Source organism: Macaca mulatta, chromosome 20 (assembly GCF_049350105.2).
Source record: "Macaca mulatta isolate MMU2019108-1 chromosome 20, T2T-MMU8v2.0, whole genome shotgun sequence".
Lineage (NCBI taxonomy): Eukaryota > Metazoa > Chordata > Mammalia > Primates > Cercopithecidae > Macaca > Macaca mulatta.
The window spans coordinates 5299413-5315416 of NC_133425.1; the positions used below are offsets into that span (position 1 = coordinate 5299413).

The window sequence follows — 16004 nt, forward strand, 5'->3', positions numbered from 1 at the left end:
ATTTTTTTTTTTTTTTTTTTTTTTTTTTTGAGACGGAGTCTTGCTCTGTCGCCCAGGCTGGAGTGCAGTGGCACAATCTCGGCTCACTGCAACCTCCGCCTCCCGGGTTCACGCCATTCTCCTGCCTCAGCCTCCCAAGTAACTGGGACTACAGGCGCTCGCCACCACGCCCGGCTAATTTTTTGTATTCTTCATTAGAGACGGGGTTTCAGTGTGTTAGCCAGGATCTAGATCTCCTGACCTAGTGATCCACCCGCCTCGGCCTCCCAAAGTGCTGGGATTACAGGCGTGAGCCACCGTGCCCGGCCAACCACTGAGTTAATTTTTTAAATCTCAGAGGAACATTAATTTACTGCAGAAGAGGTGAGGGAAAACTGGATGTACTGGCGAGAAATTTACTTGGTCCCATGTGTGCAATCTGTCAACATGTAAATACTGAGCGTCTGCTAAGCACCATACACCAGGGACACAAAAATGTTGCAAAATGTGTCCTGGAGAGCTCAGTGAAGGGAAGACACAATTCCAAAGACCCATTAAGGCGAAAGGAGCTAAACAGAGACCTGGCAAGGAATGGCGGCTGGGGCGGGAGGGGGCGGGGGGGAGGAGTCAGGAAAAACTTTCCAAAGGAAATGTTACTGGATCTTGTAAGGTGGGCAGGGGTCCAACCTGCAGATACCCGGCTACTGAGAGCATCTGCCTTATCTGGGAAAAATGCAGGCAGGGTTTTTTGGAGAAACGGATGAATTTTAAGTCTGAAAGAGTTCATAGGGGTTCTATTATCCTGAAACACATCGGTGTTATTTCTTTAAGTGACAGATACCTAGTTAATGAGGAGAAAAGAAAGGCACAAAAGCACAAAGTGATGACAGAGCAAATGCAAAATACAGCTGGGTGGGGTAGCACATGCCTGCGGTCCCAGCTACTTGGGAGGCTGAGGTGGGAGGACCACTTGAGCCCAGGAGTTCGTATCCGGCCCAGACATCGATAATTAAGAATCAGCCTCCTGGCTGGGTGCAGTGGCTCACACCTGTAATCCCAGCACTTTGGGAGGCCGAGGCGGGCAGATCACCTGAGGTCAGGAGTCCGAGACCAGCCTGGTCAACATGGCAAAACGCCGTATCTACTAAAAATACAAAAATCAGCCGAGTATGGTGGCGGGTGCCTGTAATCCCAGCTGCTCAGGGGGCTGAGGCAGAAGAATCACCTGAACCCGGGAGGTGGGGTTGCAATGAGCCGAGACTGCGTCACTGCACTCCAGCCTGGGTGACAAGAACGAGACTTCGTCTCAAAAAAAAAAAAAAAAAAAAGAATCAAACTCCTTTCTGTACATGCTTTCCACAGCTAGCGTGCAGACTCACTGGACTATGGGGTGTAAGATGAGGACAATTGTAAGCCCTATGCAGGGAAGTTATAGTTTTGTTCAAAACTCACTCGCAATTGGGAACAGCTTGAGACTGTGCCGGCATGGAACAGCACAGCCTCGTCGCCCCCCGAGGACAGTTCCTGTGACATCTGGAGAGACAAGCACATTCAGGAGGCCCAGGAGGGTTTTCAGGTGGTCTTTTTGGCTGTAGAGAGATCAAACACCCTTCCCCAAGGTCCTTTAGGAGTAAATGGCCAATTTAGCAACAACGAGCACTCAAGAAGCACACCAGCATTTTCTTTATTATGATTATTCCCTGCACATTACATCATGCTTTCTTTTCTTACAGAGGGAAAACACCCACACACACGCACACAGGTATGTACACACACACACACACACATACACATCAAATGTTACTGTAACTCCTAAGCAGAGAACAGGCATATATTTGGCCTTTACGTTTCAGTCCAATTTTTTAAAATGAGATGTAAAAACTGAAAAGGAGGGGATTTAAAATTTATATGATTTTCTGCCAAGAAAAATCTAAGGCTCTCTGATTTTTAAAAATCAGACACAGGCCAGGCGCGGTGACTCACACCTATAATCCCAGTACTTTGGGTGGCTGAGGTGGGTGGATCACTCGATGTCAGGAGTTTGAGACCAGCCTGGCCAGCATGGCAAAATGCCATCTCTACTAAAAATATGAAAGAAATTAGCCAGGCATGGTGGCGCATACCTGTAATCCTAGGTACTTGGGAGCCTTAGGCAGGAGAATTGCTTGAACCCAGGAGGCAGAGGTGGCAGTGAGCCAAGATGGTGCCACTGCACTCCAGCCTGGGCAATAAAGTGAGACTCTGTCTCAGGGAAAAAAAAAACAAAAAAAAAACAGAATAAGCATTCAATTAAGTGGCCAGTTACAAAGAAACAACACTTTCAGCTTCATGGTTTCCTATAAAGTTAAACACACTCATCACACAACCCAGTCACTCCACTCCTATGCATTTAACCAAAAGAAATAAAAATACACATGCACAAAAGACTTGTGAATGTTCACAGCAACTCTATTCATAATAGCCAAAAACTGGAAACAACTCAAATATTCATCAACGGATATACTGAATTTTTTAACTTGTGGTATGCCCAGTCCAGGCACAATGGTTCATGCTTGTTATCACAGCACTTTGGGAGGCCAAGGTGGGAGGAGAGCTTGAACCCAGAAGTTCGAGACCAGACTGGGCAATATAATGAGACCCTCATCTCTACCAAATACTTAAAAATTAGTTGGGTGTGGTGGTGTACCATGAAGCCATCTCCACCTCCCACTGTCACCATCCTCAGAACCAGGAGCAGCTCCGTGGCTCCCTGGCTCCAGAGGAGCTGGTCACACAGGAGACCCTCTGTCACTCCTGCAGAACAGCTAACGCTTTGCAGAGCTCCAGATGTAAGTTTAAGAAATACATTTGTTATAAGGTTTCTTAACAAGACACATCAGTGAAATCTAAGACTCTTAACAGGTGACTGTTAAAGGAATAAACCTCTTCCACACGTTAAAACCACATCCCAGCTACTTGGGAGGCTGAGGTGGGAAGATCACCTAAGCCCAGGAGATCGAAGCTGCAGTGAGATCACGCCACTGCACTCCAGCCTGCCCAGAGTGAGACCCTGCCTCAAGAAAGAAAAAAAAAAGAAAAGAAAAACATAAAAATATTAGAAGAAAATACAGGTTAATATTTTACATAGTCCTCAGGTGGGGAAGGCTTTTCTAACCACGTTACCAAAGGTAGAAATCATAAACAATGATGGATAGATAAGACCAACATAAAGATTTTAAATTTCCACATATCAAGAAGTATCACAATTGAAAGACAAATGAGAAAATGGGAGACATTTTACAACATATATGGAAGACGAAGATTAAAGATACTTACATAAATAAAGAACTTTCACAAATCAATAAGGAAAAGACAAGCAATTTACAGGCAACTCATAAAGAAATACAAAAGGGCAACACACATATGAAAAAGGGATTTGGCCCCGCTACTAATTATTGTGGACAAAGACAACGGCAAATACGGATATTCGTCACACTGTTATAACTGACAATATTATATTTCATCGAGTCTAAGATGTTAATGATATAAGATGTTTCATTACTTTTTGTCCTATTAAAAAATAACACGAAGTGCTGCCAGTTAAACTATGACATACCATTAAATTATAAAATGCATTCTTTTTTTTTTTTTTTTTTTTTTTTTTGAGACGGAGTCTCGCTCTGCCGCCCAGGCTGGAGTGCAGTGGCCGGATCTCAGCTCACTGCAAGCTCCGCCTCCCGGGTTCACGCCATTCTCCTGCCTCAGCCTCCGGAGTAGCTGGGACTACAGGCGCCCGCCACCGCGCCCGGCTAGTTTTTTGTATTTTTTAGTAGAGACGGGGTTTCACCGTGTTAGCCAGGATGGTCTCGATCTCCTGACCTCGTGATCCGCCCGTCTCGGCCTCCCAAAGTGCTGGGATTACAGGCTTGAGCCACCGCGCCCGGCCATAAAATGCATTCTGATTTGAGGGATGGCTGGATTATCAACAGCGTGGTATTGTGATATACAATGATTCAAAATTGGAAACAATCTACATTTCCAACAAGAGATATTTCCTGAATAAATTATAGTACATCCCCAGAATAAAATATTAGTCATTTAAAATGACGACACAGATGTATATACAGCCTTGGCCAGGCACGGTGGCTCATGCCTGTAATCCCAGCACTTTGGGAGGCTGAGGTGGGTGGATCACCTGAGGTCAGGAGTTGGAGACCATCCTGGCCCACATGGTGAAACCCCGTCTCTACTAAAAATACAAAAATTAGCTGGGTGTGGTGGTGGACGCCTGTAGTCCCAGCTACTGGGGAGTCTGAGGCAGGAGAATCTCTTGAACCCAGGAGGCAGAGGTTGCAGTGAGCCGAGATCACGGCCCTGTACTCCAGCCTAGGTGACAGAGCAAGACTCTGTCTCAAAAATAAACTAAAATAAAATAAAAAAATAAGATAAAATAAAATAAAATAAACAAAGATGTATATACAGATTTAAGTAGAAAGGTATTCATGATCCATTAGGTTAAAAAAAAGGGGTTATAAGACAGTGTGTTTCATATGACACCATTATATCTATATATATTTATATGCACTGACATATATTTGATTTTGAATAAATATTTATATTTGATATATATTGTATATGTACTGAAAGAGTCTAAAAACCTCATGTTGAAACATTCAAAATGGCTATCTCTAGTTGGTAAATGTTTTTTAATCTTCTTTTTGCTTATCTGTCTTTTCTAAAACACCAAAAGCATGTTTTACTTTTATAATAAAAAATTAATAAAAATAAGATGGTCACTCCTTTGCCATCTGCCTAAACAGAGAGCTTCAAAAGTCACAAATTCCTTAAAGTTGCAATATTTACAAAGGAAAGAAAAATCTTCAAGCAATCTAAAAAGCTCAAACAGGAAATGATTAAACTATAGCATATTAATTCAAAGAAATTCTACTATATTATGTAGATGCATGGAAAAATCCCCAAGAAATAGCAAAAGAAAACTGAAACACAAAATGACTTGACATCAATTTTAACAAAGAAAAAAATTACCACCTGTACCTAAGAATTTAAAGAAGTTAACAGAGGTAATGTTTCTTTTCTTTACTTTTTCTGAGACAGTCTTGCTCTGTCGCCCAGGCTCTAGTGCAGTGGCTCAATCTCAGCTCACTGTAACCTCCACCTCCCAGGCTCAAGTGATTCTCCTGCCTTAGCCTCCCAAGTAGCTGAGACTACAGGCGTGTGTCACCACGCCCAACCAATTTTTGTGTCTATGTGTGTGTATATATTATATATATATATACACACACACACACGCATATATACATATATATATAATTTTTTTTTTATAGAGATGGGGTTTTGCCATGTTGGCCAGGCTAGTCTCAAACTCTTGGCCTCAAGAGTGATCCTCCCGCCTCAGCCTCCCAAAGTGCTGGGATTACAGGCATGACCCACCGTTCCCAGCCCAACAGAAGTAATTTTTATAATAGGCTTCAGAGAATTATGTGTTTTGACCTTTTCATTAATGTCTTATATAAAATTAGTTTGATAGGAAGAATAAAAAATATATACACCTTCAGAACCATGACAGCGTTCTCCAGGCCTCTACCAGAAACATTTTTTTTTTTTTTTGTAAAATATCAATTTTACACTCCAAAAAACATTCCACACGGCAACCAAAGTCCCATAGAGAGCACTTTTTCCCCCTTGCCTCTTCTTTAAGTCCCTAATTCAAAATTTTGGTTTTAAATAACCTGCTCAAGAAAAAAAAGAAAATCTCACATAGAAATGCCTTCACTACAGGGAAATGGAGCAAGAAATTGGCCTTGTCTCTGTGAGCGCTTTTCTCTGTTTTCTGGTTAAGGAAAACATTTCCAAGTTCATAAAAACAAGGAACTAAAATTAGAGAGATGAGAACTGAACCTTGACTCGAGGTAGGGAAAACACTATTTTTAAACTGAGAAATATTTCTAGGTCTGTGCTTTATGAGAAAGGAAGACGGGCGTGCTCATGTGTGTGGATGGCATGGCCTGCGGAGGGACGGGGCAGGAGAAAACCATCTCCTGCAGGGGGGCATTCCCTGCACCCCACACACATCTGCTCTCGTGGAGTACAAACTGGAACTAATCAGTAGCCAGCACTTGGGAAATCCAGTCACTTACTAGCAGGGAGGAGGTTGCACGTTGCTCACACCAGACCATGAAGCCATCTCCATCTTCTGCTGTCACCATCCTCAGAACCAGGAGCGGCTCTGTGGCTCCCTGACTCCAGAGGAGCTGGCCACACAGGAGACCCTCTGTCATTCCTGCAGAACAGCTAACGCTTTGCAGAGCTCCAGATGTAAGTTTAAGAAATACGTTTGTTATAAGGTTTCTTAACAAGACACATCAGTGAAATCTAAGACTCTTAACAGGTGACTATTAAAGGAATAAATCTCTTCCACACATTAAAACCACATTCATCTTGACAGTCATAGCCCGGCTCGAAAGCCTTCAAGAGTGCTTTTACCTCCTACCACATCTAATCTAGATTTCTTCCTTTCATCCTGACACCCACACCTTCAACACCACAGCACATGCGGGGAGCCCAGGGTGCGGCAGGGGAGGAGGGCGCTGTGTCTGCAGGGGCGTGTGGGTAAGAGCGAGAGAGGGTGCGACAGTGGGGGTGGGGGGAGGGTGCTGTGTCTGCGGGGGCGTGCGGGTAAGAGCAAGAGAGGGGATGGCGGGGCAGTCTTGGAGAGGGGAGGGGTGCGGAGGGGCACTGCCTTGTGAGGTCACTGGTGGGGATGTGGGTTCCAAGCAGCAAGAAGAAGGGATTGAGGCCAAGCTGGAGAACTGAAGGTAAGTCACGCACAGGCAGAGTTGGTTAAATGATCCAATTTCACAAGTTTCTCCTAGAACAAGCACCTACATTTTCTTTTTTTTTTTTTTTTTTTTTTGAGACGGAGTCTCACGCTGTTGCCCAGGCTGGAGTGCAGTGGCGCGATCTCGGCTCACTGCAAGCTCCGCCTCCTGGGTTCACGCCATTCTCCTGCCTCAGCCTCCTGAGTAGCTGGGACTACAGGCGCCCGCCACCGCGCCCGGCTAATTTTTTGTATTTTTAGTAGAGACGGGGTTTCACTGTGGTCTCGATCTCCTGACCTTGTGATCCGCCCGCCTCGGCCTCCCAAAGTGCTGGGATTACAGACTTGAGCCACCGCGCCCGGCCTACATTTTCATTTTTTAAATGCTGCATGAAGGTTGGGCAGTGGCTCACACCTGTAATCCCAGCACTCTGGAAGGCTGAGGCAAGAGTATCACTTGACGTCAGGAGTTCAAGACCAGCCTGGGCAACACAGCGAGACCCTGTCCTTATAAAAAAAATTTTTTTTTAAATTAGCCAGGCATGGTGGTACGCGCCTGTATTCCAAGCTACTCAAGAGGTTAAGGCAGGAGGATGGCTAGAGCCCAGGAGATCAACAGCGAGCCACTATTGCCACTGCCCACCAGCCTGGGCAACAGAACAGGACCCTGTCTCAAAAGAAAAAAAAAAAAACAAACAAAATTCTACATTTTAACTAAAGTCACAGCCACTAATGCACTGCATCCCTAAGAATCATTTTCTTTCTTCATGTCCTCCCTGTTCCCACACACCTATCTTCCTTACTAGCAGAAGCCTGATTCTGCTTGGGGGATCTCCTTTCTACCTGCTTAGGAAGGAGATGCACACACGCGCACACACACATGCACACATGCACACACACGCACACCCATGCATGCACACACACACGCATGCGCGCACACATACATGCATGCGCACACACATGCATGCGCGCACACACATGCATGCACACACACATGCATGCACACACATGCATGCACACACGCACGCACACACGCATGCACACACGCACACATGCACGCACACACCCATGCATGCACACACACACGCATGCACACACACACATGTATGCGCGCGCACACACATGCATGCACACACACATATGCATGCACACACACATGCATGCGCACACACACATGCATGTACACACGCATGCACACACACATGCATGCGCACACATGCATGCGCACACACACACATGCATGCGCACACACAGCCCACCCGCAGTAAATAGATGAAGCAGGGTATGTACACCCCAATGGGGCTTCCCTCCCCTCTCCAGTGACTGAGGAGGATGTGGCACATGGCCCCGCCTTGGCCAAAGGCAGCTGAGAGATGTCTACTTGGGGACGTCTGGGAAGTTTCCATGCTAGTAAAATAAGACATGCAGGATTGGAAAAGGCCTTCTTCTTTACTAGATGTCACTGTGTCATTCGGCATGGCTGCCGCCACCTTGTGCCACAAGGGAAGACATCTCCCACATGGCAAGGACAGCAGAGAGCAAAGATGAAAAGCACCTGGGGTCCTGGAAATGTCATCAAACCTCTGAATTAATCAACCCCGGAACTGCCATACTTCTTGTTACGTGAGATAGTAAATTCATTTTTTTGTTTGTTTGTTTCAGGTAATTTTAGTTAGGTGTTCACTAACTCACAACAAAAACCATCTTAACCAATACAACGTGCTTATTTTATCAAAACGTAAAGTCTTTTTTTTAGAAAAATCACCAATACATAAGTTTTCTGTTTGTGTTTGATACAAAAGTGTCTTTCCAGTAGTGTGGCTATAATCAAAAAGACAAACAGCAACAACTGTGTGTGGGGACGTGGGAAATCAGGGCCCATGCACACTCTGGTGGGAAGAGAAAATGGCACAGCCACTTTGGAACACACTCTGGACGTTCCTCAAAAAGTTAAACATAGAGTTACCATAGGGCCCAGCAATTCCACTCCAAGGTACATACCCAAGAGAAATGAAAACATATGTCCACAGGAAAACGTGTCTGCCAACATTCATAGAAACACTATTCATCGCAGTCAAAAAGTGAAACTACCCAAATGTCCATCAACTGAGGAACTGATAATGAACAAAGATAAACCAAATGCAATGGAATAGTATTCAGCCATGAAAAGGAACAAAGCGAGAATACACACTACGCCATGGGTGGATCCAGAAAACATGAGGCTCAGTGAGAGAAGCCAGTCATGAAGGACCACATATGATGTGATTCCCATTTTGCTGAAATGTCCAGAACAGGCAAATGCATAGAGACAGAAGGCAGCTTAGGGGCTATCAGGGGCTGGGAACACTGGGGGTGGGAGCTCAGGGGTGCCGGGCTTCTCTGTCGAGTGAAGAAACCATCCCCAAATTGTCTGTGGTGATGGATGTCAAAGTATAGGAACTGTACACTTAAACTGCTGAATTGTGTGGCATGTGAATTATATCTCAATAAAGCTTTTTTTTTTTTTTTTTTTTTTTTTGGTAACACAGGGTCTCCCTCTGTCACCCAGGCTGGAGTTCAGTGGTGCAATCTTGGCTCACAGCAACCTCCATCTCCTGGGTTCAAGTGATTCTCCTGCCTTAGCCTCCCAAGTAGCTGGGACTACAGGCACCCACCACCACACCCGGCTAATTTTTATATTTTTGGTAGAGACAGGGTTTTACCACGTTGGCCAGGCTGGTCTCGAACTCCTGACCTCAAGTGATCCGCCTGCCTCAGCCTCCCAAAGTGCTGGGATTACAGGTGTTAGCCACCAGGCCCAGCCTCAATAAAACATTTTTTAAAAAATGAAATGTTGGCTGGGTATGGTGGCTCCCACCTGTAATCTCAATACTTTGGGAGGCCAAGGTGGGGTTATTGTTTGAGGTCAGGGGTTTGAAACCAGACTGGGCAACACAGTGAGACCCCATATCTACAAAAAATGCAGAAAGTTTAAAAATTAGATGGTGCACACCTGTAGCTCCAGCTACTCCAGAGGCTGAAGTGGGAGGATCACTTGAGCCTCGGTGGTCGAGGCTGCAGTGAGCCATGATTGCACCACTCCACTCCAGCCTGGATGACAGAGTGAGACTGTCTCAAAAACAAAAACAAACAAACAAACAGGAAATGTTGTGACAGAATTAGTGGCAATCTCTGTGTTTCTATTACAACATAGCCAAACTGAGCTGCGTGCTGGTTATCAGAAAACCACCAAGGGACGACCCACATTCCTGTGACTTCTTAAGTAACTACTTAACTTGGGCATTTCTAATACTCACATCAACTTCAACTCCCGGCTTTCTAACTGGTTTAGCTACAGGCCAAATAAAGCACACATTTTTACAAGTCTTCAGACGCCTGTCTCTTCATTTACCCATTGGTGCCTTAGGTATAAACAGGGCTGAGTGGTGGCACTGGCTGGCAACACCCAGAGGATGAAAGAGAGGACACTGGAGGCTGGATGCAGTGGCTCATACCTGTAATCCCAGCACTTTGGGAGGTTAAGGTAAGCAGATCACTTGAGGTCGGGAGTTCGAGACCGGCCTGGCCAACACGGCGAAACTCCGTCTCCACTAAAAATACAAAAATTAGCTGGGTGCGGTGGCGCACACCTGTAGCCCCAGCTACTCGGGAGGCTGAGGTGGGAGAATCACTTGAGCCTGGGATGCGGAGACTGCCATGAGCCGCAATCACATCCCTGCACTCCAGCCTGGGTGACAGAGCAAGACTCTGTCTCAGAAATGAAGAAGAGAGAGAAGGCACCCGGTTCCAAAAGAGAGCAGCAGAAAGTGCGCGCACCCAGCACCCAGGAGCCCTCCATAAATGTGTGTGGAATGAACGTGTGTGTGAACACTATCAACTGAGGCGGTATAGAAACAGCAACTCCCGGTCGGAGCAGGGAGGAACTCATCTAAAGCAGAGGCTCCCAAGAGCTGCAGCAGAGGGTCGACAAAGGAGGGGAGGTCTGCATTGCCTCCGAGCAGTGCTTCTTGAAATGGGATCCCCCCGCAGCTGCCTCAGGATCACCTGGGAACTCGCAGGAATGCACATTCTTGCCCCACCCTGGACCCGCGGAGCCAGACTCTCGGGGGTGGGGCCCAGACGTCTGCGTGTTGACTCAGATGACGTTGATACAGGCTCGAGGGTGAGCTACTCTTCCGGGGACAACCAGTGTGGTCCTTCCACCCATGCATGTCCAGGGATGACCAGTGGGTGTTGGTGTTCAGGGTGGTGTCCGGACATCCGTTCATTTATTCCGTAATTTAAAAACACACACACACACTCGCTGAGTATCTACTGTATCCTAAAAAAAATGAGAAAGACTCCACTAATGCGTAGGGCGTCATCCAGCCCAGGTCAGGGTACTCAAAGGTAGGCAGACGGCCGCACGGAGAGCACCAAGGGGTAGAGGGATGCTGCTTGGGGGTGGGGAAGGTGACGACGCAGTGAAAACAGGGAGGACGAGGAGAAAAAAATCAAGTGCTGCCAGACCCTGGCACAAAGCGGGGAGGTCACGTCTATCGAGGGGGAGGAGGGCGACACAGAAGGAGAAGAGACAGGGAAATTGCCTCTCCAGTTCCTTCCACAGAGGGTCTATTGCAAGCAAGTGGAAAATCAGCCACGTGGCATGTACTACGTGGCAGGAGTGGCAGCCTGAGCCCTGAGATCAGAGAGCCTATCCCATGTGACGCACGTCAGCCACACATCACGCAGGCCTGTGACGAAGGACAAGCGCACGCTCCGCTCCGATGACACGTGCAGCTGGCACCGACCCAGGAGGGATCATGCACGTGAGGAGACTGAGTCAGTGTCCAAAGAGGGCCCATCAGCCCGGAGAAAGTTGACACAAAACCATGAAATGTAATCTACTTAGGGGACGGACGGCTCACTCTCAGCACCAGTGCAAAATGGAGATTTTATCCATTAATACTTCGGTAAGTATCTCAAAAACATTGGACTGTTTTTTATTTTTATTGATTTTTTTAAGACAGGGTCTCATTCTGTCACCCAGGCTGAAGTGCAATGGCATGATCTCAGCTCACTGAAACCTCTGCCTCCTGGGTTCAAGCCATCCTCCCGCCTCAGCCTCCCTAGTAGCTGGGATTACAGGCATGCGCCACCATGCCCAGCTAATTTTTGTATTTTTAGTAGAGATAGGGTTTCACCATGTTCCCAGGCTGCTCTCAAACCCCTGACCTCAGGTGATCCTCCCACCTAGGCCTCCCAGAGTGCTGGGATTATAGGCGTGAGCCACCACACCCAGCCCTCCAAAGCTTCTTCATTCTCCCCTAATCAAGGCGCTGCTCCTTCTTCAAATCCTGTCATCCCAGGAGCTCGCCTGAACCCTATTCCATTCTGATACTGCACCCTACATCCCAACAAGGTACGTCTTTTACCTGCATTCTATCAACGTAAAATCCATTCTGGCTTTCTTGGTGAGCCTTTCTACATTTACCTGCATCCCTCAGGAAGCGGGGAGTTTCCTCGTTTATGGTGAGGTTTTGTTTTGCATGGAGCTTTGTTTGTTCTGTGACATCTCCTTCTTTAAGAACAAGGAAGGCCGGGTGCGGTGGCTCACATCTGTCATCCCAGCACTTTGGGAGGCTGAGGTGGGCAGACCAGCCTGGCCAACAGGGCAAAACGCTGTCTCTACTAAAAATACAAAAAATTAGCCAGGGATGGTGGCACATGCCTGTAATCCCAGCTTCTTGGGAGGCTGAGACATGAGAATTGCTTGAACCCAAGAGGTGGAGGCTGTAGTGAGCTATGATCGCGTCACTGCACTCCAGCCTGGGCAACAGAGTGAGATTCCGTCTCAAAAAAAAAAAAAAAAAAAGAACAACAGCTAACAGCTTGGCAGAGTTTACTCTGCACAGTTCAGAGAGGGCACTGACTCTGGCAGGCATAAGCACTCAGTCCCTCGTGGGATGTGCTGAATAAAATCAGATCCTTTGCTCGGATACTACAGTCCTGAAGCAATCCTGTTACTATTTATTTTCTTTCTTTCTCTTTCTTTCTTTTTTCCTTCCTTCTTTCCTTTCTTCTTTTCTTTCTGTTTCTCTCTCTCTCCCCCTTTCTCCCTTTCTTTCCTTTCTTTCTTCCTTTCTTTCTTTCTTTTGTTTTTTTTTTTTATATTTTTTGTGTGACACAGTGTCACTCTGTTACCCAGGCTGGTGTGCAGCAGTGTGAGCTCGAGAGATGCTCCTGCCTGAACCTCCCCAGTAGCTGAGACTATAGGCGTGTGCCACCATGCCCGGCTAACTTGTTACTATTAATTAGGCCTCCCAGATACCTTGATCTCATGGAGGAAGTACCTTGGGAAGTAGATATTAATATTCCAGCCACTGGAAAAGTACATCATATTCCCCAAAGTAACTTAATACACTGGCACCTGCTTTATACATCGGTCTCATGGTTAGCATGAATCACAACTCCTAAACTCACACAATTCTGAAGACTGATGGAAATGAAGATTCTGGTTTGTTTTTGATTTAGATAGGGTCTTGCTGTGCTGCCCCGGCTGGAGTGCAGTGGCACGATCTCAGTTCACTGCAGCCTCAACTTGCCAGGCTCAAGCGACCCTCCCACCTCAGTCTCCAGAGTAGCTGGGACTACAGGCACGTGCCACCATTTCCATCTAGTTTTTGCATTTTGTAGAGACAGGATTTCACCATGTGACCCAGGCTGGTCTCGAACTCCTGAGCTCAAGCCATCTGCCCACCTTGGCCTCCCAAAGTGCTGGGATGACAGGCATGGGATTCCAAACCAAGATTTTTTTTTTTTTTTTGAGACGGAGTCTCGCTGTCTCCCAGGCTGGAGTGCACTGATGCAATCTCGGCTCACTACAAGCTCCGCCTCCTGGGTTCATGCCACTCTCCTGCCTCAGCCTCCCGAGTAACTGGTACTACAGGCGCCCACCAGCACACCCGGCTAATTTTTTTTGTATTTTTAGTAGAGACGGGGTTTCACCATGTTAGCCAGGATGGTCTCGATCTCCTGACCTCTTGATCCACCCGCCTCGGCCTCCCAAAGTGCTGGGATTACAGGCGTGAGCCACTGCACCTGGTCCAAACCAAGATTCTTAATCTTAAAATTACGAACAAGATCCTGAAGCTCAGTCATCACCTGAGTATCTCTGTCCCTCCTAAGAGGCTGCAACAGCACTGTCCACCTCACCCCTCTCTGCTCCACAATCTACAAAATCTCTATGTCCAATCTTATCTTGCCAATCTACAACTGTCTTGCACTACAATATACTCTAATTGTTAATGTTGGTCTGGTAGGTTCGCTTTTTCTTTTTCTTTTTTTTTTTTTTTTGAGACGGAGTCTCGCTTTGTCGCCCAGGCTAGAGTGCGGTGGTGCGATCTCGGCTCACTGCAAGCTCCACCTCCCGGGTTCACGCCATTCTCCTGCCTCAGCCTCCCGAGTAGCTGGGACTACAGGCGCCCGCCACCGCGCCCGGCTAATTTTTTGTATTTTTAGTAGAGACGGGGTTTCACCGTGTTAGCCAGGATGGTCTCGATCTCCTGACCTCGTGATCCGCCCACCTCGGCCTCCCAAAGTGCTGGGATTACAGGCTTGAGCCACCGCGCCTGGCCCAGGTTCGCTTTTCAAAACAGCTTTATAGAGAGAGAATTCATATACCGTGTAATTCTCTCGTTTATAGTTTATAATTCAGTGAGGTTTCACACACAGAGTCGTGCAACCATCACCACAGCCCATTTGAGAACATTTTCATCACCCCAGAAGGAAACCCCATGCCCATCGGCAGTCACCTCCCATTTCCCTTCAGTTCCCCAGCCCTGGCCATCACTAATCTACTCTCTGTGTCAGTAATTCTAGAGTTCCTAGAAATTGAATCATATAAAACGTGGCATTTTGGGTTTTTGTTTTGTTTTGTTTCGAAACAGAGTCTTGCTCTGTCACCCAGACTGAAGTGCAGTGGCGCAATCTCAGGTCACTGCAACCGCCACCTCCTGGGCGCAGGTGTTCCTCCCACCTCAGCCTCCTGAGTAGCTGGGACCACAGGTGCAAGACACCATGCTTGGCTAATTTTGTTTTTTTGTGTGTGTTTTTTTTTTTTTTCAGTAGAGACGGGATTTTGACATGTTGCCCAGGCTGGTCTCGAATGCCTGGGCTCAAGCGATCCAAAAGCAGCCTTTGTGGTCTGGCTTTTTTCACTCGGCATGTTTTCAGTATTCGTCCATGTTGTCACATGTAACTTCATTCCTTTTTAAGGCTGAATTGTACGCTATCCTATGGAGGCGTTACGTGTTGTTGATATGTTGTTTGTTTTGTTTATGTGTTCATCAGCAGACAGGCATTTGGGCTGTTTCCACTTTTTGGCAATTGTGGATAATGCTGCTATGGGCACTCCTGTAAGTTCTGTGTGGATGTGTGTTTTCACCTCTCAGGCACAAACCCAGGAGTGGCATTGCTGGGCCCTACAGTAGCTCCATGCTTAACCTTTTGGGTACCTGCCAGACTGTCTTTTGTAGCAAGTGTACCATTTCATGTTCCCACTAGCCGTGAAGGGGGAAGTCTGGGAGGTTCCCGAGACAAGGCCCATGGTTTCTTCATGCTCATGTCTTCAGCCTCCCGCAGGTACTCCAAAACTTTTCAACCGGTGCATGCGTGCCAAGCTTGCTTTCCAACACAGAGCAAACCAAGCCCGGCTGCAGAGGACTAGGCCACTTTCCGGAACAGTCCTCTCCCTGGTGGGATCCTTTTGTTCCCTGGAAAAGCCAACCCCCCTTATCCTGGGTAGTTTTACCTACCCACAGGCTTGAATTACATCCTAACAAACAGTAAACCACACTTGCTGGGACTCCGCAGCCCGAGGGCTGCCTAACAGCTTGGCAGGCATTCCCGGCAGCCACTGGGACCCAGCTGCCCCACAGGCCATTCCAAGCTCCCCCCACAAGGGCACATTTCAGGTGAACTCATACAAATGCGTGCGGAGCGACACCCTGACTTGGAGGGGACTCCAGCCGAGGTCAGCCCTGGAGCACACCCCCCACATCCTATGGACACTTTCAAGCCCCACAACTTAGCAAACGCAGCTAGAGGCCTCGAACCTCACCCACTTACTCAAGGACAGACCTTGCCCCTTCCTTTGCCTTTAAGGACAAACAGATTTTTTTACTGCTTAGAAACTCAATGTTTTCCTCTTCTATCCTAAACACTACTG

At 47.0% G+C, this 16004-nt stretch overlaps 1 protein-coding gene and 2 long non-coding RNA genes across 7 annotated transcripts in view; 1 reads left to right on the forward strand and 2 right to left on the reverse strand.

Moving 5' to 3' along the window:
* Positions 1 to 16004, reverse strand: part of ADCY9 (adenylate cyclase 9) — a 162748-nt gene that overhangs the window by 116243 nt on the left and 30501 nt on the right. The window lies entirely within an intron of this gene.
* The window catches only part of LOC144337881 (uncharacterized), a 25286-nt gene continuing 9282 nt past the window's right edge, over positions 1 to 16004 (forward strand). Inside the window, exon 1 of the long non-coding RNA XR_013411516.1 lies at positions 1 to 1074. This is a non-coding gene — a long non-coding RNA (uncharacterized LOC144337881). The remainder of the gene's footprint in view (positions 1075 to 16004) is intronic.
* Positions 12852 to 16004, reverse strand: part of LOC144337873 (uncharacterized) — a 19790-nt gene continuing 16637 nt past the window's right edge. The window contains exon 3 of the long non-coding RNA XR_013411505.1: positions 12852 to 13701. This is a non-coding gene — a long non-coding RNA (uncharacterized LOC144337873). The remainder of the gene's footprint in view (positions 13702 to 16004) is intronic.